Source organism: Podarcis bocagei, assembly GCF_964188305.1.
Source record: "Podarcis bocagei genome assembly, chromosome: 5".
In the NCBI taxonomy this organism is placed as follows: Eukaryota; Metazoa; Chordata; class Lepidosauria; order Squamata; family Lacertidae; genus Podarcis; species Podarcis bocagei.
In genome coordinates, this window is record NC_138129.1 from 11,656,307 (window position 1) to 11,676,758 (window position 20,452).

General features: G+C 43.9%; 1 protein-coding gene across 2 annotated transcripts in view; it reads right to left on the bottom strand.

Moving 5' to 3' along the window:
• OSBPL2 (oxysterol binding protein like 2) overlaps positions 1-12,298 on the bottom strand; it is a 70,025-nt gene extending 57,727 nt beyond the window's left edge. The window contains exons 1-2 of one of the 2 annotated variants that reach the window (XM_081196414.1): positions 12,141-12,298; positions 414-513 (exon numbers count right to left, since the gene is read on the bottom strand). The gene's annotated coding sequence lies outside the window, so the exon portion shown is untranslated. The remainder of the gene's footprint in view (positions 1-413; positions 514-12,140) is intronic. The other variant, XM_081196415.1, reaches the window with a different exon arrangement.
• Between the last annotated feature and the right edge of the window lie 8,154 nt (positions 12,299-20,452).

The following is a 20,452-nucleotide window of genomic DNA, read 5'->3' on the forward strand; positions in this document are numbered from 1 at the left end:
GATTCAGAATATTTTTTTTCTTGTTTTCCTCCTCCAAAAACTAGGTGCGTCTTGTGGTCTGGTGAGTCTTATAGAGCGAAAAATACGGTAAGTGTCTCTCTCCTTACTCCTGCTCTCTTCCCTTCCCTCCAGGCCTTTGTCCTGGCTTATTTTCCTGCTTTGGTAACTTGACGTTAAGCCAGAATTCCCTGTTTCAAACAAATGGAAGGCTTTGGATAGATACAAGCCAGAATCTTCTCACCAAAGCTAGAGAACAATGGAAGGAGGCAAAGGCAGAGAGGCCTAATTCTCATTCTCAACTTTATAAACTAGTAACAGCTGGGTAAGAATACAAGTTCTTGCCCACTAGATAATACTGTTCAAAAATTAAACAGCCTAGTTAATACAAAGGACATGTGTAATAGGAATCTTACCTGTCAAATTAAATTTCACTGTAACATTGATTATATGATGGACTCGTAGACAGTCATTTGTACTGAAATACTTCACACCTTTTGCTCAAGCTGTGAGTACCTAAAAATAAAAAGATTAGTATAATTTTTAAATGGTATTAGAGATGACATTTCCCCCACTACAAAGCCAAAGTTATTTGAGGCCGTTTACCTGCTCTTAAGGTGGTAATGGCAATTTCCTAGCCACAGAAGTGGGCCAGGAGACAGGTTCAGTATTTGCCCCTTCCAGTGAGCTCTTATTTACAAATAGTGTATGTTGCATAGATGAACTGACTAACAGTGCTGAAGGGTAATCAAGAATCACCACTTCCTCATTAGTACTTTGCCTAACTGTAAGCCCACTGGGTACCTGCATACCCCAATTCTTCCATCCTAACTTGATCTTCCAAGTTCTGGAATTACTACAACAGTACGTATGGAAACTTCCTCACTGTGGTTTCTTGACAGCGGAAGGCTTAACAGTGCAAGCTTTTAGAATCTGTGTTTCACTCTGCCCAGTGCTTTACACAACAAAGAAAAGCTAAAAATTAAGGAAGTGATTGCATGCAGCTATGTCAACCAATATTTTTAACCATATCCATAAGCCCAATATGCTATATTTAGTGTCTTAATATGATTAATTATTATTTCTCTTTAAAAATGGAGCCAGAGAATAAAGCCAGCCCTCTTGTGACATCTCTTCTGCTTCTAAATGAAACCAGGCTATCGTCCAGATATAGTTAGACTGAAGTGATAATGTGAGAGAAGCAGAGTCAATTGAATGGCGGTTAAGGATTAGAAATTAAAATTTATACTGAATGCAGTATTTATATTCTGGTTGCTTACAAAACAGACACAATTGGGCTAATCCCAAATACTTCACTAAACTATCAGCAAGCATATATGCACTAACTTTTCTCCCATTGCTTCAATTCACGTAAGATGTTTTTAAAAGAAACTTTATTAAAAAAAATTAAGTAAAGACATAATGCAAACAACATCAAACATACTGATACAAAAGAGAGAGAAAAGAAAAACTATAATGTGGTAATCCAGACATCCAATATAGGAAAGTCAATTTGTTTACCTTTTTTTACATAATTTAAGATTCAAATTATGAATGAAAAGGGAAGTCCCCAATATGTTTCTTTGTTGTAAAAAAAAAAAGAGAAAGATACACATATATTTAAAACTTACTTTGCAGACAGTGCTAAAGACTCTTCCTAACTTCAATTTTAGAATACTTGGATATCCACCATATCAAATTTCTTTCCAGGGTTGGGGTGCTCTCTGATGGCCCTTTTGCATTTATTTAAATATTTTTTTTAAGACTGCTGATGTGGAAAAGGTTCCAGCAACAAGAGGCTTTTTTAATGTAAGTGGAATGGCTCAAGGGCAGAGTGCCATAAATTACAGCCTGATTTGCCAACAACAGGAGGCCCTGAAATGATGCTAATCTGCCTGCATCAAGCAAAGCTTGAGCCTATTGGCTGCCTTCTAGAGTTGACCCCCAATCATACAACCACCAAGGAAGTACTACAGAGGGAAACATTCTAGGTCAGAGATGGAGTAACTCTGCACTGAGTGTTTTGCACACAGTGGAAAAGGCAAATGCTGTATCAGACAACAACACTAGCTTACATATCTGGCTGATTTTATACCAATTATGAAAGAGCCAGGATTATTAAACTGTATATTGATGGAAACACCACTACAAATAAGTATTTGTGTCAAAGTCTTTCCTTCAAACAAAGTGTAGGTTCAGTATGTTGGGTTGCATTTAACTAAGTTCTACGCAGAGTAGACCAGGTAAAATTAAAGAACCTAAGTTAGACATGTTCATCAACTTCCATGGGTCTACACTTGAGTAGGACTAGCACAGAATACAACCCATTATCTGTTATTTATCATATCGGTACCGTGCCCTTTCCCAAAGGAACTCAGGGCAGTGTTGTCAAGGAACCATGTTTCTCTGTCATTTTAAACATGTCTCTAGCAGCTCGATGCAAAAGGAACTCCATTTTGTCTATGAATGTATGATAGGCTGACTTTTAGATAGCCAGGGTAAGAAAGCCCTCCAGTAATATAGATTATGAAGGCATAAGACATAAGAGCCCTGGAATATGCAGGTGCCTTCCTCCCTGCCTAGGTCTTAATGGAATCAAATCATACAGGCACATCCATTTATCAACAATCAATCTAGAGTTCAGACTCCAGGGAATTTCCAGGGAACTGGAAAACCTACTAGGAAACAGATTAACACCCATTAAACTTAGGAACAATCAGTGTTAGAAACTCAGATAGGCTAGGGTGACTGTGGTTGATTAGCAGTTAAACACCTGGTTAGTTCAGATTACAACCTTGAGCTACTTCATGTACCCCAGGAACAACACATCAGGTATTTTTCTAAGTCTAGTATTTGGTCAGGGCTACTTCCCATTCCAGGGACATGGGTGGTGCTGTGGGTTAAACCACAGAGCCTAGAACTTGCCGATCAGAAGGTCAGCGGTTCGAATCCCCACGACAGGGTGAGCTCCCGTTGCTCGGTCCCTGCTCCTGCAAACCTAGCAGTTTGAAAGCACGTCAAAGTGCAAGTAGACAAATAGGTACCGCTCCGGCAGGAAAGGTAAATGGCGTTTCCGTGCGCTGCTCTGGTTCACCAGAAGCAGCTTAGTCATGCTGGCTACATGACCCAGAAGCTGTACGCCAGCTCCCTCGGCCAATGAAGCGATATGAGCGCCCAGAGTCGTTTGCGACTGGACCTAACAGTCAGGGGTCCCTTTACCTTTACCTTTACTTCCCATTCCAAAATGAAACAAGGATTGCATTCAACTTTTATTCAGAGTAGACCCATTAAAATTAGCAGCTAACTTAGGTCAACTAACTTCAGTGTGCTACTCTGTGTAAAAGTTAGTTGGATATGACTGCATATCCCAACCTAACATTAATCCTAACTAACTGGCATCAGCATGAAATGTCACCAAACAAGCCCTTGAAAACAACCTTACAGTGCAGATGTGCTGATGCCCTTGCAAAGATAAGAAAGATAAATTACAGTTGCATACAAGCAGCAACCCTGAAACAAATATCAGGAGGTTTTAGTGTAAGCAGGACCAATGAAAAAAGTGTAAATGAGCCAATGCACGACAATATCAGTTGAGGACACTGAACAGCAATATTAAGGTATATTCATTACTACATTTGGTGGCAAATTACAAGCATGTGGCACATACCAAAAGACACCCCCCCACTCCTTTTATACTTTTCATAATCTTGCCTCTCAGCATTATAGGAAGTGCTATGCCTCCTCAGAGTATAAAACATATATAGGTGTTCAAGATACACACCAGTTCCATCACTGTGATCAACTAACCTTCTGTTGCATTGAAATGACCCTTTTTTCCTAACCTACTTGAGACAATCTCAGGTTGATTGATTGTGGGTGAAAGGAAAGAAAGAGAATTTTTTAGAAGGCATGTAATCCAGAGAAGTCAGAGAGACACTTGTAATAGCATAAATATGTGCATTGCTAAGGACCCAATACTGTAGTTCTAAGGCTTGTAATCTAAGCCATGCTATGATGTGGGGTGGAAAAATAGCCATTTGATAAGTTCATTAGGAACAATGAATGGATACCAATTATAAATACAATATTAGGGAAGGTTGGCAGTAAGTTGTATTAAATGATTTTCATCTGATTATCCCTACTAAGTATGTGAGAGAATAAATGTATAGCACTGTTTTGTAAATTGAAATGAGAAAAATAAAAATGGGAGGTCAATAGTAATCACTAATCCTCCCCCCACCCACTTAAATTCAAACAACACAAGGGAAATACATGCTATTGTCTTTTAATTTTTTTAAGTATTTGAATAAAAATGTCCATACAATGTAACATTTAACCATATTAAGTATGTTTTAATTTCCCCTTCAAATACTGTATTTCAAGTCAAAACTTGTGTTGTATTGGGACCAAAATAAAAACAGGGAATACTTTCAATGTTGTTTTCTAAATACAAATAAAACAAACATGTTAAAATAGGAAAGCACGTAGTTTTCCAATGTAAACTGAAACTTTCTGATGACAAGAGCTGTTTGATGGAGGAGCAGACTACCTTAGAACATGGTGAACTCTCTTTTTTTAAATAGACATTGGATGGCCAATTATGAGAGATTTTTCAGTTATGGTTCCTGCATTTCAAGGGGTTGGAAGAGACTACAATTCTATGAATCTATTATTTCCCTAAGAAATTATAGTCTAATTTTCATTTTTCAATTCAAAATTTTCAAGAAAACACCACTAAAGCCATCTTCTTGTAAAAATGAGTACAAGCCACTTCTGTCCAAATATGCAGTTCAGTGCTGGAAAAATCATACATATGAATGAAACACGGTGAGTACACTTCCACAATAGCTCTTCTGCTTAATATACATATGGTTGCACATCCTTAAACTCAGGCTCGGCTAAGTATACAGATCGCCCAAGAGAAGCAGGCAAGTAAAACTAGCCCCATCAATAAGAAATAGGCAGAATGATGGAGATACCAGAAAAAGCCTCTCTGAAGTGAGGTTTATACAGATATAAAACTTGATGAGCTTTTCAAGCAATTTGCCCGCCCCCAGCACAGATAATGCAGAAATCCTTCCATAAGGAGTTAACTGCTCGAGTGTCCTTACTTTTCATTCCTCCTGATTTTAGTTATGCATACCAATTATCTTCTATTCTTTGTATATATGGTCCTTGATTATATGTAACATTTTACTGATTTATTAATTTGGGGCTGGGGAGGAAGAGTACAGAAATTTACAAATAAATAATATTGCATAGATTTGTTATATTACACAGTGACCTTCCCAGAAGATATACCAGGTTCTTCAGTTTTGCCCCTACACCTCTGAGGCAGGAAGGGTTCACACTGCAGAAGATGAGATGTTCTCAGTTGCAACAATATTCCATACATCAGGGGTCAGCAAAGTTTTTGTGACTTGGGCCGGTTCACGGTCCCGCAGACGCCGCAGTGGGCCGGAGTGTGTGTGTGCACGCACATGCACAAACACTATTTCCGACGCTCCTTCTGGCGTGGAGGAGGCACACACAGTTTCCCATTGGCTGCAGGAGGTTGCTGCAGCCAATGGGAAGCCAGCCGGCATCGCGGAAGGCAGTCCACGCTCTGCTCCGTGCTGGTTTAGCACAGAGCATGGGAGGGAGCCAACTGAGCGGGCGCCAGGAGTCCCCAAGCAGGCGGCGGGGGTTCATGGGCCAGTTAAACAAACCCCATGGGCTGCTTGTGGCCCATGGGCCTTAGGTTGTGACCCCTGCCATACATCAATATCAAACACTTTGGGATGGCTGGGATTTGGCAGCAATAACTAAATCTAACACATTATTTGCATAATTGCTTCTTCTCATCATATGCCAAGCTTCAGATAATACATCAAAACAAGCTACAGTATACATACATTCTGCATTGTCCAGGAAGCCCATTATAAGAGTATTCATATTGGCTCCACAGACATCCTATATACTTTGGCCATATTAACTTTCAACAGAATTCAGAATGCCTAACTGCTGTCTAAAACAACTGAGTTTTGCAACTGAGACTGCACTGCAAAATCCAAGGTGTTGCTTGTCAACATAAAATATCTCACGTCATCTCCATATCTAACCCTTTCAACTGTACAGAATAGTTTTAACTGTAAACCTCATTCATAGTCACAAACACACTGACTGCATTATTCTTGAAATGAAAGGCATAATAATAATAATCATCATCATCATCATAATCATAACAACAACAACAACAACAACAACAACAACAACAACAACAATAATAATAATAATGGTTTAAATTTTATGTGGGCTATGGTTTAAATTTTAGTGTTATGCAAATGAGTCTTGGGGTCCCTTGTTCTCCACTTCCCACTTCTCCTGCAGCATAACCAGTGTCAGAAATTCAGATATGTAAGCTAGGTGCCAAATGTCTCCTTAAACCAAGGTTACAGTCACCAAAATGGAATGTCCAGTTCCCATTTGGGGGCAAGCCAGCTCTAAACTCTTATTTTTCAAATGATGGACTGACTGTGATTGATTATCAGTTAAGCATCTGGCTACTTCAGATGACAACCTTGAGCTAGCTAAGAACTTTGAGAACTTAAAAAAGAAAAGTCACTTTATCCAGGGACCATCCACATATACATTGGCCTATTCCTACCTCTTTTTCTTAATGGTAACATGGACCATTCATAGCATAGGAATATTCTTCACAACTGAGACCAGGGTTTATGTGGTTTATGAAGCTGGCTTGTTTCAATAAATCAAAGTTAGGATTAAGCATATTTAAGTTTGGATGTTATACTACACTGTGGTTAACTGAAAACAGAACCACAAGTTTCCAGCCTCATCCTCATAGCTGCACTAGCGGAGACCAGAACAAGGAGCTGATGAGCCCATGGCTCATTCAGCAGGCCACTGTAAATTAAATGTTATTATGTTCATGACTTTGGTGTGGTTAAGAGGGCAACTTGCACAGAACCACTTATGTGAAACAACAGCTAATCTAGGATTTGAACCCAGGCTCTAATTCAACACTGTCCAGGGATACCTTATCTTTCACATGGTCATGCAATACACAGTAATGGGAGTCTTGCATCTGTTATACAAACTCCTGTTGTCACACAGATGTAGTTTTGATCGCTTCTATATGGCTAAGGGAGCAATTCTAATTATGGGAAGCCAACGCAATTCACACAGCCTTAAATTAAGCCAGTGTAAAGTACACCAGATCCGTACATGGTTCAGGAGCAGGGCTACTGTCGGCAGAGCCAATCTAGTCCTGACAGAGGGGAAACAAGCCTTTAAAATACAGTTTGACCTATACCACACTTTTTGCCAGTGCAAGTTCCCCTGGGCTGGTAGGTCACATGACTGAGATGAACCAAGTCAGGAACCAGCACAAGTTCCCTCAGCCCAGTCTCCCACACAACACCCATTTTGCAAAGTTTACGCCAGTGTAAATTATGCCAGTCTCAGCTCAGCCAACTTAGCCAGGGTTGGGGACTTATACCAGCTGAACTAGGTATCTGCTGGCTAGACTGGAGATTCGACACATCCTAACTCACTCAACCCAGCGGATCTAGGGTGGCACCCTAAAGCAGTAGAAATAGGGGTGCATAATAGCCATTAACACAATCTATGGAGTCTATTCACACTTCCCTTTACTGCATAACTACAAAGATTATCATTGCTTGTGTTCATACTTTGCAACAGAGGTGGTCCATATAGTTCCAGTAAAGGTAAAGAACCCCTGACAGTTAAGTCCAGTCGCGAACGACTCTGGGGTTGTGGCACTCATCTCGCTTTACTGGCTGAGGGAGCTGACGTTTGTCCACAGACAGTTTTTCTGGGTCATGTGGCCAGCATGACTAAGCCACTTCTGGCAAAACCAGAGCAGTGCACGGAAACGCTGTTTACCTTCCCGCCAGAGCGGTACCTATTTATCTACTTGCACTTTTGACGTGCTTTCGAACTGCTAGGTTGACAGGAGCTGGGACTGAGCAACGGGAGCTCACCTGTCGCAGGGATTCGTTCCAGTAAGAGGTGTTAAACATTCACCCGACTGGATTTTAGTAGGGTCAACAAATCACAGCAGTTGGTTTTTCTCCCACTTCTAAATTCCAGGGTAGATTATCCCATTTGTAGGACCCACCATAAAACCCTTACTTTACATACTCCTTTCTCCATTTAGGAAGATGAGCATCTATTTAGGAAGATGAGTATCTTCCAAGACAAGGAGCATGTGATATATCAGGGTTTCTACTTTCATACCACATGAAAGCAGCCTCCTGTCTTATCTAAAATGCGGGTCTCTCCTTCATATCTTCAGGGAACAGAAGATCCAGATAATAAAGTTAAAGTCTAATCTCTAAACTAGGGACGAAGCAATTGTTCTATACTTTAAGATGGAACAAAACCAATCTGAAATATCAAGTGCATTTAGGATAATAGCCCTCTCTTTGATTTTCACCACCTTACCTATCCCTAAACAGGTGACTCAAAACCAAGTCTCACCATTTGATATTTTCAAATCTTCATATTTTCAAATATTTAGTTACAATTCAGATTGGAGGTGAAGCAGGAGGCATAATTTTCCTATTTCACCATCTCTACAAGAAGTAAACATATCCGTTGCTGCCAATGGGTGTGTACTGGTTGAAAATCCTCAATTATGCCAAAGATATAGATGGCAACTACATTCACATGTTCCAAATAGTCTCACAAACTGCAGGAAGAATGGCCAGCTATGCAATAAGGAACAAGATACAGTATCCAAATAGGAGGTCATTTCTGCTCCTATGCAAGATAGTCTCACTAGAGCCAGAGGCAGTCTCCAAGTTAGAAGGGACAAGGGACTTGCCACACCCCAAGGTACAAGGAAGTTAATTATCTTAGTGTATCTCCAGTCTAAAGTGAATTAGTCGAAGGGACAGGGCAGCAGATGTTATAAACAAATCTAGAGGTCTATTATCCCCTACAGTGCTATAGGCTATTCCCCAGGCAAAAGTCTCTCCATCCAGTTCTCTTCAGAGGAAGGAAATGGTTTCTGTTGTCACTGATACATCAAGTTACACCCTGGAGTAGGCCAAGGCAAGTTGTCAGCAACAAACAGAAGGGCAACAAACCTAACCCCAGGAATGACTCCTGCCTCCAGGCAAGACTGTCTTACTATTAAACCCTTAATGATTTGGGACCAGGGCTGTTTTTTTAAAGTAGTCTTCACTCATTCAAACCTACTCACCAATAAAATTAGTTTGGTTGATGGGTGCAAAAGATAGGGCTTTCTTGGTGGTGACCTGGCAATTGTGGAACTCACTTCCTATTGCACTACTACACATTTAGTGCAAACCTTAACGCAGGCCCAGAAAACTCGTATTCCAGACTGCCTTTAACAGTGTTTATGCTATTGATTCTTGATGCTCCATGCTTCTTCACAATTTTGCCTTCTTATGCTTTTGATACATTAAATGTATCCTAATACAGTGGTTAAGTACTTAATTCATTCCGGAGGTCTGTTCTTAACCTGAAACTGTTCTTAACCTGAAGCGCCACTTTAGCTAATGGGGCCTCCTGCTGCTGCCGTGCCGCCGGAGCATGATTTCTGTTCTCATCCTGAAGCAAAGTTCTTAACCTGAGGTACTATTTCTGGGTTAGTGGAGTCTGTAACCTGAAGCATATGTAACCTAAAGCATATGTAACCCGAGGTACCACTGTATATCTCATTATCATTGTTGTACGCCACATTGTGAGGGTTATACACTAAAAGGCAGCCTATATATACTTCCAATAAATGAATGTTGAGGTCTATCCCCACAGCACTGGTAGCAAATTAGGTCCCACAATTACAGACAGGGATGTTCCCTTCCTTGACCTGTAATAAACTACACACTTTTGGCTTTAGTGCCAAAAGATGTGAAATATTTGCTATTCTCCTTTCTCTGCTTTCTTCCTTGCATTGGGAAAGGTGCAATTCTTCCTCTAAGAAAAAATGTCACATCTTAAATGTCCAAATTCCAGAGGTGAAATTTCAGTTTTGATGACAATTAGAATCTGTTCACCACCTCAATCTAGTGAGTATAAACCCATCAAAGAAATATAGCCACACGTTCATGAAGGGGTTCCTCTATCCCCAAAAGGAGGGATGAATAGCAGGGTGCATTCAGGCTTATGATGAGATACCACATCTACAAACTTAAAAGATCACATTGGGTTCCCTTTGCCTAAGGCAGTGTTCTAAAACCTGAAACCCCAGCTGTTGTTGGACTACAATTCCCATTATCCCTAGCAGCACCAGTGGTCAGGGATGATGGGAGTTGTAGTCCAACAACAGCTGGAGATCCAAATCTGAGAAACATTGTCCTAAGGTAAATGGAGCAATGCAAACCAAGAACATTGAGGAAGTTTTAAGTCACAGTTGGGGAACATATGGGCCCAGAGGCTGATTGTTATCATGCAGGCCTCTCTATCTAGTTGTCAAAACTCTAACAGGCCACACCACTCCACCAGTCCTACTTCATAACTCCTTCATTGTTTTTGTCTCATTAGAATGTGTCCTAGAACTTTTATCATGTTTCTTGATTGCCTGGACAGAGGGGCGTGTGTGCATGTGTAGAAACTGACTGTAGAAAGGTAAAATGTAAATTCATTGCTTCACCAACTTTTCCCTCTGGCACTGACAGAGCATATGTGCACCCCCCATCCCAGACTGCCCAGATGAGAATGCAGCCCTCCATCTAAAAAAGGTTCCTTACCACTGCCACAAGGCCAAATCATGCACTCAGCACCAGGATTATCAGCTGAGCTGAAAAAATAATTCAAAAACACAACCAGCCTCTCATGATGGCTCCAGGGAGTTGGCACCTATGGCCCTCAGCAGTCTTGCAACCAGAACTACCTTATCTGCAGAAATCAGCAGATGAAATTTTTCAATATGCAGAGATCAGCATGTACAGAGGTACTAATAAATGTCTGCAGATCAAGATGCTGTTCCGAGCACAGGAGCAGGAACCCCAGCAACGCACACACAAATAAGGAAGTTGGCAACCCAACTCAAAAGCAGAGAAGTGGAAATCAGATGTAGAAATGCTTGCTTGGACTTGCGGGAATGTGGGGGGGGGGCAGTGCTGAAATGTCGATGGATATGTGTGTCTGTAAAGGGCGAGTCTGAACCCTTCAACAACACAGTGGCTGTATGAGGGGCAAAAAAAAACAACCCTCCTCCCTCCAAATAACATATCAACCTAGGAGTGAGTAGGAGAGGCAAACAGGAGCATAAGAAACTGATTTACAACGAGACAGACCACTGGCCCATCTCAGCCCAGCAAAGGAAAGCCAACTAGGCCCCACGACCATGGGTGCCCAGGGCCGTGGTGCCATGCCAGGATTTTTGTTAGGGTGGGCAGGCAGGCTTTTACCGGGGGTGGGTGGGCATAACCTCAGTTTTTAAAGTATTTTTATTGATTTTTGCTGACATGGGGGGGCAGCCCCTACATGGGGAATTTTATGTGTGCTCGGGCACCCAGGAAACTGACACCTATATCCCAGCTCACACGGACTGGCAGCAGCAGAAGCAGCAGCCACCTTACCTGCAGGCTCTGGGCCCCCAACCTGGGTCCTCCTGCATGCAAAGCAGATGCTCTGCCGCTGAGCTGCAGCCCGACAGGGAAGCAAATCAGGCTAGCGCTGGCCCTCGGTACAGTCCACGAGGAGGCCGGATCTCGTCCCCCCAGCCCACCCCGAGCCCTACCGGGGACTGAGGCGCTAGAGACCGAGCCCGGGGCACCCTACTGGGTGCGAAGCACCTGCCCGGCCACGGAGCCACGGCCCTCCCTAGGGGAGGGAATGCGCGGGTCTGGCCCCTCACCGCCCCTCACCGAAACGAGCCTGACGGGTCCGAAAAGGAAAGGGCCTCTTCTTCCCTCAGAGTGGCCCTGTGAGGCAAGGGGGGGGCAAAGCCTCGACGCTCTCCTCCTCACAAGTAGCGCCTCTGGCTCCCTCTCCTCAGGCGGACCGGGAGAAGGTTGTTTTTTTGGGCCCACCCCGCTGTGGGGCTCCAGCTGTTTCCCTCAGTGCCAGGCGCCCAACCGGGTCGGGAGCTGAGGGACCAGAAGGACGGCGGCAGCGGCGACGGTTAAGCGCCCTCGGCGGTTGGTTACCTGGCACCGGCCTCTCGCGGCGCGCGCGCTCGCTCGCTTCCTCACGAGACCCGGTTGACACCAAGGCGGAAGTGGGACCCTCTTTTTCTTCGTCGTCGTCGTCGTCGTCGTTTTCACCCCCTTCTCTTCTCTCCTCCCTCGCTATCTCCCTCGCCCTCAACCCCGCCCTCAGCCCTCTTTGACAGGCAACCGGGGAGCTTCCAATCGAGCCCCGCCAAAGGGCCGTGACGACGTTAAACCCGCCCCGCGTCCCTCTCCTCCCGAAAGCCCACCAATAGGGCGCGGCCTATGCTAATGAGAGAGGGAGAGAGCGACGCCGCAGACACACAGGCATCGTCTCTCCCGCGCGCGCGCGCGCGCACACACACACCCGCCTCAACGGCGCGCGCGCGCATGCCGCACGCTCGCTGGGGCGAAGGGGGCTTCGGCCAATGGCGTGCTCAGTACGGGGCGTGGCCATGCAAATTTTTTAAAAAAGGCGAGAGAGGGACGCTTTGCGAAGCATCCTGACCGCTGCGGAGGGGCTGGCCAGGCATGTGGCGTTGCACATCCCTAGTGTGTTGCACGGGAGTCTTTGCACGGCGTGGGGTGGGGTGCTTGGCTTGCATAGCCAGGGAAGGTTCAGACAGTGGCGTAGCGTGGGGGGTGCAGAGGGGGCCGGCCGCACCGGGCGCAACATCTGGGGGTTAGAGTTAGGGGGCGCAAATCCACGGGTTAGGGGGCGCAAATTACTTGCCTTGCCCCGGGTGCTGACAACCCACGCTACGCCACTGGGTTCAGAGAAGGTCCGTCGAAAGGATCAAGGGGACGGAGCGACTCCCCTACGAAGGAAATCGGCATTTGGGGGGGCGGGGGGTAGGCGGCGCAGCATGGTAGAAGTTTTTGAAATCATGCATAGAGAAAGTGGACAGGGGAAAGTTACCCTCCACCCTCCTCTCTCTCTCTCTCTCTCTCTCTCATTTTATTTTTTACAGGATTAGTTATTTCGACCACTTACATACCGCTGGTAGTTAAGCAAAACTCTTAAGCGGTTTACAACACATCTTAAATAAACAGCAAATACTAAAACAAAAAGGAGAGAATTTCTACCTTCTGTAAAACTTAACTAAGCAGAACACCCTCGTCAGTATCAAAATAAACATTGCCACATAAAAATCAGCTGCAAAAATATATATATGCAAGAGCTCATATAACAGAAGAGCTCATGGACAGACAACCCAAGGAATGTTGTAAGATTCAGGACATACGAAAGAAGCGCAGAGTTAAACTGTGGAACTCTTTCCCCCAGGAGGCAATGATAACCACCGACTTGGCTGGCTTTAAAAGGGAGACAAATCCACGGAGCAGAGGCCCCTGGAAGGGGAGGGGTCTTGCACTCATGTTCTGCTCACTGGTTTCCCACAGGCCCCTGTGAGAACAGGATACTGGACGAGATCAGCCACTGGCCTGATCCAGCACCCTATTCTTACGTTCTTAGGTTATGTTCACTCCTTTTCCTTCTTCTTTTTTGCATTGCATTAAAGCCTATTCATCTCTTCCGTTTTAAGGTGGTACAGCACCCTTGCATGTGTGCTTGGAAGCAAAGCCCTCTCTTTTGTTATTCTGATTAACTCCCCCAAGTTTGCAAAGGGCTGCAGCCCTAACAGTGCACATCTGTAATCCTAACTCTGGCTACTCAGCAGTAAGCCCTGTTGATTTCAATGGAACTTACACCCAGGTAAATTAATCTAGGAAACTCAAAATGGGCTGGACCATTGGTCCATCTACCTCAGTATTGTCTACACTGACTGGCAGAGTCTTTCCCAGCCTTACCTGGAGATGCCAGGGATGGGACCTTTTCCTTGGGCGTGCAAATCAGATTCTATTACCCTTCCCCAAGCAGAGTTAGGGTCACAATCTAAGCCTGTGTATGGATGTTCGAAAGTAAACACCATTGAAGAGGGTTCACACCCAGACAAGACTCTAGTGCTAACCCTACTTACTTGGGAGTATGCTCCAGTGAATTCAATAGGCTTACTTTTGAGGAGACACGATTTGGAATTGCACTGTGCATGCGTGCAATTGCAGTCTTAACAGCACAATTGTGTGCATGTCTACTCAGAAGTAGTTCCTTACTCTCAGGTTAAGTGTGCATAGGATTGCAGCCAAACTTTTATCGTATCTTAGAAGTCTAATATTGCAACCCTGAAAACAAAACCCGTAGCAGTAGGGCTTATTTCTGAGTACACATAATCAGGAGGGTGGGTCTCTCTGTAAATGCATAAAGTACCTCTTCATACAACAGGTAGACTTGCATTGTTTGTGTTCATTACTTGCAGAGCTCACAATACGAGTTTGGCCTAGCTGGATGAACAGATATACCTAATCGTAGCCTAGCCTTATGCATGTATGCTCAGAGGTGAGCCATACCATTTTCAAAGGCCCTTCCTCGCTATTACTTGCTGGTAGGTAGGTATGCATAGGTTAGCAGTCCCAGGCAACAAGTAACCCCACCCCATTGAACACTGTAGAACTTCCTTCTGAGTAAATATTTATAGTGTTGGGCTGCAAACTGTTCTAGATACACGCAGATGTCTAATCTATTACCGTATATTTAAGTTTCATATTCTACCAAAGTTCTTGATGATACTTATCAAAGCAGATACTAAACAATTCACTCTTTTTTAAAAATAAAAATAAATAAATCCAAAACTATACAGATCCTGCGTACAGTCAAGGCATGCTGACTCACAGCCTGTAGCTGCCATGTGATCATTATTATTATTATTTATTGAATTTACCGTATATACTGCCCTATACCCAGAGGTCGCAGAACAAAATCAAAATATAAAACCACAAAATATATACCATATTTTTCGCTCTATAACACGCACCCGACCATAACACGCACGTAGTTTTTAGAGGAGGAAAATCCGTAGGCATGCCACCCGTAGGCATTCCCTCCATAACACACACAGACATTTCCCCTTACTTTCTAGGAGGAAAAAAGTGAGTGTTATGGTGCAAAAAATACGGTAATCAAAATAAAAACAACAGCCCAATAACCCCCCCCAAAAAACCACATTTTAAAAGGGCTTGTGATTAACTTATGAAGAGGTGTGTGTATATATATATATATATAAAACACAACAGCACTTTGTCATAGTCATTGTATGACTCACACTCTCTGCTGGCATAGCTCTTTACATCTCGAGGATTCTGTTGATTCATTACAAGACACCTCACGCCTTCATTAGGCAATGTTAAATCCACAAGCATGTGCTGACAGCGCTTGGCTGTCCATTCTATGCCAGGCAATTAACTGTAACGAGATGCACGAGCTTTTGCAACTTCAGAGGAAGATGCATTGACACAAATTTTTAAATCAGAGGTGGGGGACCTTTGTCAGCCTGAGGGCTGTGTTCCCTTCCAGGGAAGCTTCCGAGAGCCACATGCCAGCAGTGGGCGGGGCCAGAGGAAAAGTGGGTGGAGCCAGTGCCAGTGTGGTGTAGTGGTTAAGAGCAGTAGACTCGTAATCTGGTGAACCAGGTTCGCTTCCGTGCTCCTCCACATGCAGCTGCTGGGTGACCTTGGGCCAGTCACACTTCTCTGAAGTCTCTCATCCTCACTCACCTTACAGAATGTTTGTTGTGGGGGAGGAAGGGAAAGGAGATTGTTATCCGCATTGAGACTCTTTAGGGTAGTGATAAAGCGGGATATCAAATCCAAACTCTTCTTCTTCTTCTTCTTCTTTGTTCAGTAGGCAAATTTCTGCATGCAGCCTTCTCTAACCTGCATCCAGGCAACTGAGAGTCATCATCACAATTTTAGGATGCATTCCAGCCAGGCAAAAACATTCAGGATGCAAAGCAAACCCAATGAGGGGTGCAACTTGGGAAGAGTTTCAAGGGCAAGATAATGAGGGCTGCATTTGGCCCACCCAAATGCTCTAAATTGAAAAATAAATCCTCTAGAACAGCCTTTTGGATTCCCAGATGTTGGACTACAACTCCCATGATCCCTGGCCACTGGTCAGGATGATGGGAGTTGTAGTCCAAAAACATATGGAGACCCAAGGTTGAGAGAGGCTGCTCTAGAATAAGTAGTGGGGGGGGGGGTTAAGACTGAAAGGATGACTGCACAGACGTGGTGGTTCCCTCTTTTCTGCAGCAAATGTGATCAAACATAGATGTAAAAGCCACGTTTCTCCACAGAGCCTATGTAGCAAATAAGTTGCATTGCAGGCTGAAACTATTACAGCTATCCATTCTAGCAATGGAAGCTGAAATCCACTGAAAGCATGCTCAGGACAGGCATGCTAATACATATTTTTAAAATGTGTGGGGGGGGAATGGAAGTTCCAAATTTCCGATGAGGTTTTAGCTGAATTCAGTTTTGAAACCATTTTGTGCCTTTGGTATTTCTAAAGTAGAGAATATCCCATATTCCATGCGCTCAAATCAATTAAAAAAGAAAATAGTTAATTGTCAGGAGGAAAGGCTGCCTTAAGTGGTTGCTTTTCCATACTGTTTCACACAGGTTCTTATATCCTAAATGCAACAGTTTTGCCTTGTTTCTCACAAGACAGGTGTTATGTACTGAAGTTCTCACCCTGGGCCAGCAGGGGGACAGTGTAGATAGTTTTCACTCAGGTCCACATATGCAAATAAGGGATTGAAAGTGACGTGCAGTGATTGGATAGTTACGGAAAGTTGTTACACTTGTGTTGTACTGGAGCTCCTTATAAGCAGGCTGGCTGAACCCTTCAGTTCAGTTCTGTTCTGGCCTGTGAATAAACAAGAGCTGTTTGAAGAATCGCTGTGTCGTTTGATATGTTCACCTACAACTTAACAACAGGAGTGTGCGTTTTCCTCTATGGTGTTAATTTGCATGGCATTTGCCATGTGTAATCTCTTCCTCTGCATGCACGCAAAGTTTTTGTGTGCAAAAGAACATAAGAAGAGCCTTTTGGATTAGGCCAGTGGCCCACTGAACCCATCATCCGATTCTAACTGTGGCCAGCCAGTTGTCTGCAGCAAGCCTGCAAGTATGACCCAAGCAGAGGAGCCTTCTCTCCGCCTGCAGTTTCAATTGCAACCAGTATTCAGAAACTCTGAACATTGTGGCCCCTACTGAAATCAATGGCTTACTTTCCGGGAATCTTATAAACCGGGTTACTCTTTCCTTGTTTAGTCGTTTAGTTGTGTCCGACTCTTCGTGACCCCATGGACCAGAGCATGCCAGGCACTCCTGTCTTCCACTGCCTCCTGCAGTTTGGTCAAACTCATGCTGGTAGCTTCGAGAACACTGTCCAACCATCTCATCCTCTGTCGTCCCCTTCTCCTTGTGCCCTCCATCTTTCCCAACATCAGGGTCTTTTCCAGGGCGTCTTCTCTTCTCATGAGGTGGTATTGGAGCCTCAGCTTCAGGATCTGTCCTTCCAATGAGCACTCAGGGCTGATTTCCTTAAGAATGGATAGGTTTGATCTTCTTGCAGTCCATAGGACTCTCAAGAGTCTCCTCTAGCACCATACAGTGGTACCTCGGGTTACATACGCTTAAGGTTATATATGCTTCAGGTTACAGACTCCGCTAACCCAGAAATAGTGCTTCAGGTTAAGAACTTTGCTTCAGGATGAGAACAGAAATCATGCTCCGGCGGTGCGGTGGCAGCAGGAGGCCCCATTAGCTAAAGTGGTGCTTCAGGCTAAGAACAGTTTCAGGTTAAGAACGGACCTCTGGAACGAATTGCTTAACCCGAGGTATAAAAGAGACCTGGAATAACTTCCGTTGCCACTGCCAGCCCTTCTCTAACCTTAACCGGCTCTATGAAACAGAAAACGAGAGGGAAGCGGAGGGCGTCCTCTTCCGCTCAGGGAGAGCCACGCATGCGCGCGAGGGGGGCCTGCTTCTCTGCCTCAGGATTCCGGAGTCGGTTCCTGCCTTGAGAGACGTTTGTCGGAGGGTTAAGAACGGACCTCTGAAACGAATTAAGTACTTAACCCGAGGTACCACTGTAATTCAAAAGCATCAATTCTTCAGCGATCAGCCTTCCTTATAGTCCAGCTCTCACTTCCATACATCTACTCTTTCCTAGATTCCCCTTGTTTTTAACAAGAAATATTTCTCAATGATAGGGCTGCATCTAGACACATCAAAGAAGCATTTCAGTTTAAAGCGCCGTCAATTTAAACAGGGAAAACAGGTAGAGAAAAACAGGACCCCACGTCGCCATCTCTTGATGCAGTGTTATATCACACACATAACACACATAAATCACTTTTTCTTTATCAGGGCAGCTGAGTTCATGGTGAAATACACTTGCAGAATTACTGAATAATGTGATATTTCCCTTTTTCTAGCTTTTCTTTTGATTCTACACTGCTCCGACAAGCAGCAGAAGAGCGGGGGGGGGGGTGGGACACACCATTTTTAATTCATTCACTGTACACACAATAACGCAAGTCCCTGCCCAGATGAACTTACAATCTAATCTTAGGGAAGGGAAAAACAGCAGAGGAATAAAAGGGATAGAGAGACAAAGGTCACAAAATACATTTGTAAATTCATTTTATACTTACTTTAGCATCATTATCAGTGGGGAAGAGGGAAATCGTCTCTCTCAGCCTCCTCATAAGATCTGCTTCCTTTCATCCAGCTTTAACATTAACATTCAGGATCCGACCTGATCCGTAACTGAACCAGAGTATGCATAATTTAAGCTGCTGCTCATCTGCAAGCCCACATGGTGTAAAGTTGGGTGGATGTGTCAAATTCAGATCCTCTCTTGTTAAATACCCTAAGTAAAGTTTGTAGAAGAAAGCAGCGATTCGTTTGCTTTAGCAATTAATAAAAACTTTTGCCAAAGTCAAATATAAATACACAATTTGCTTCTAAGTTCAGAAAATAAACTAAGGGAATTCAGTTACCGGGCTCTGCTATACTGTTTCAAATAATGCAAGGTTCAGTGAACTTCCCTGAAACCCTAAGAGAGTTTAATCTAGTTACTAAATCCAATCTGGAATCAATGCAGATCAAATTTCCTCACTGCCAGACGATCTCGTAAACAAATTGGGAAGTTGTTGTGAGCAAGAAACCCACAACTTAATCCATTATCTCAGTTTGAATCCTGAAAGAATAAATTAGCACGTCCCAAGCCAATGGTATCATTCCAGATTTGGTTGCTATCTCCTAGATTTGGTGTTTAAAATTTGGGCTTACCCCCCCCCCCAATAGTGGAATTCATCTGCAAAAGTTCTGCAAAATGCAGCAGTATCAAGTCTCTCTTCCTGAATGAACCTACAGAGCAGGATCTGTCAGTTAAGTTAAATGTTCGCCCGAAGGGATAACCAACCGTCATGCCAAAGACATATTCTGGAAAGGATCTCTACCTATCTGCAGGCGAGCAATTATACCAGGAGATGGTACGCCTGTGGTACTTAATCTTTTACAACGCTGGGTATAATTGCAACTTTCACACGCAAACTGTGCTTTTTAAGACCAGGGGCAAGAGGCTCAGAGCTCCATGTGCCTGTGATCTCATAAAAAAGCGAAGACCAGGTTCCTTGTCTTTAATAGCTGCTTAGTGGGGAGAGACTTGGGAGATGTCTCAAATGTTGCAGATGTGAGAAAAGCAGTTAAAGGGCTAAATTCTTTCCTTTACCCAACAAATGTTAAATGTTCAGGAGCTGTGGCCTGCTTTGCTTCTGGAGAGCCAGTGTGGTGTAGTGGTTAAGAGCGGTGGACTCCTAATCTGGGGAACCGGGTTCGCGTCTCCGCTCCTCCACATGCAGCTGCTGGGTGACCTTGGGCCAGTCACACTTCCTTGTAGTCTCTCAGCCTCACTCACCTCACAGAGTGTTTGTTGTGGGGGAGGAAGGGAAAGGAGAATGTTAGCCGCTTTGAGACTCCTGAAGGGGAGTGAAAGGCGGGATATCAAATCCAAACTCCTCTTCTTCTTCTTCTTCTTATCACCCAAAGAATGACCCAGTTAGAGCTGCCAACTTTTGGGCTAGATTTTTCTCCTGTGCACTTGAGAGCAGCTCAGTCTGCAGGCACAAGGAGGTAATAGTGCTTTCCTCCCAGTTTTCAAAACCCGTTCCACAGATCAAACTGCTCTTAAAGACAAAGGAGCAGACAGACCGGACCAGGGTTTTTCCCCCCTTCTGTTTATCTGGCAACCCTGGGGCCTGCAAACTACTTCGAGCGAACGTCAAATCATTTCTCAAAACTCCTAGAATGGAGATCCATGGTCAATGTGCCCTTGTGTGTTGTCAGCAAATAGTTCTCTAGGTTCATACACAGACTTTTTGTTTAAAAGATGCTCTGTCCCA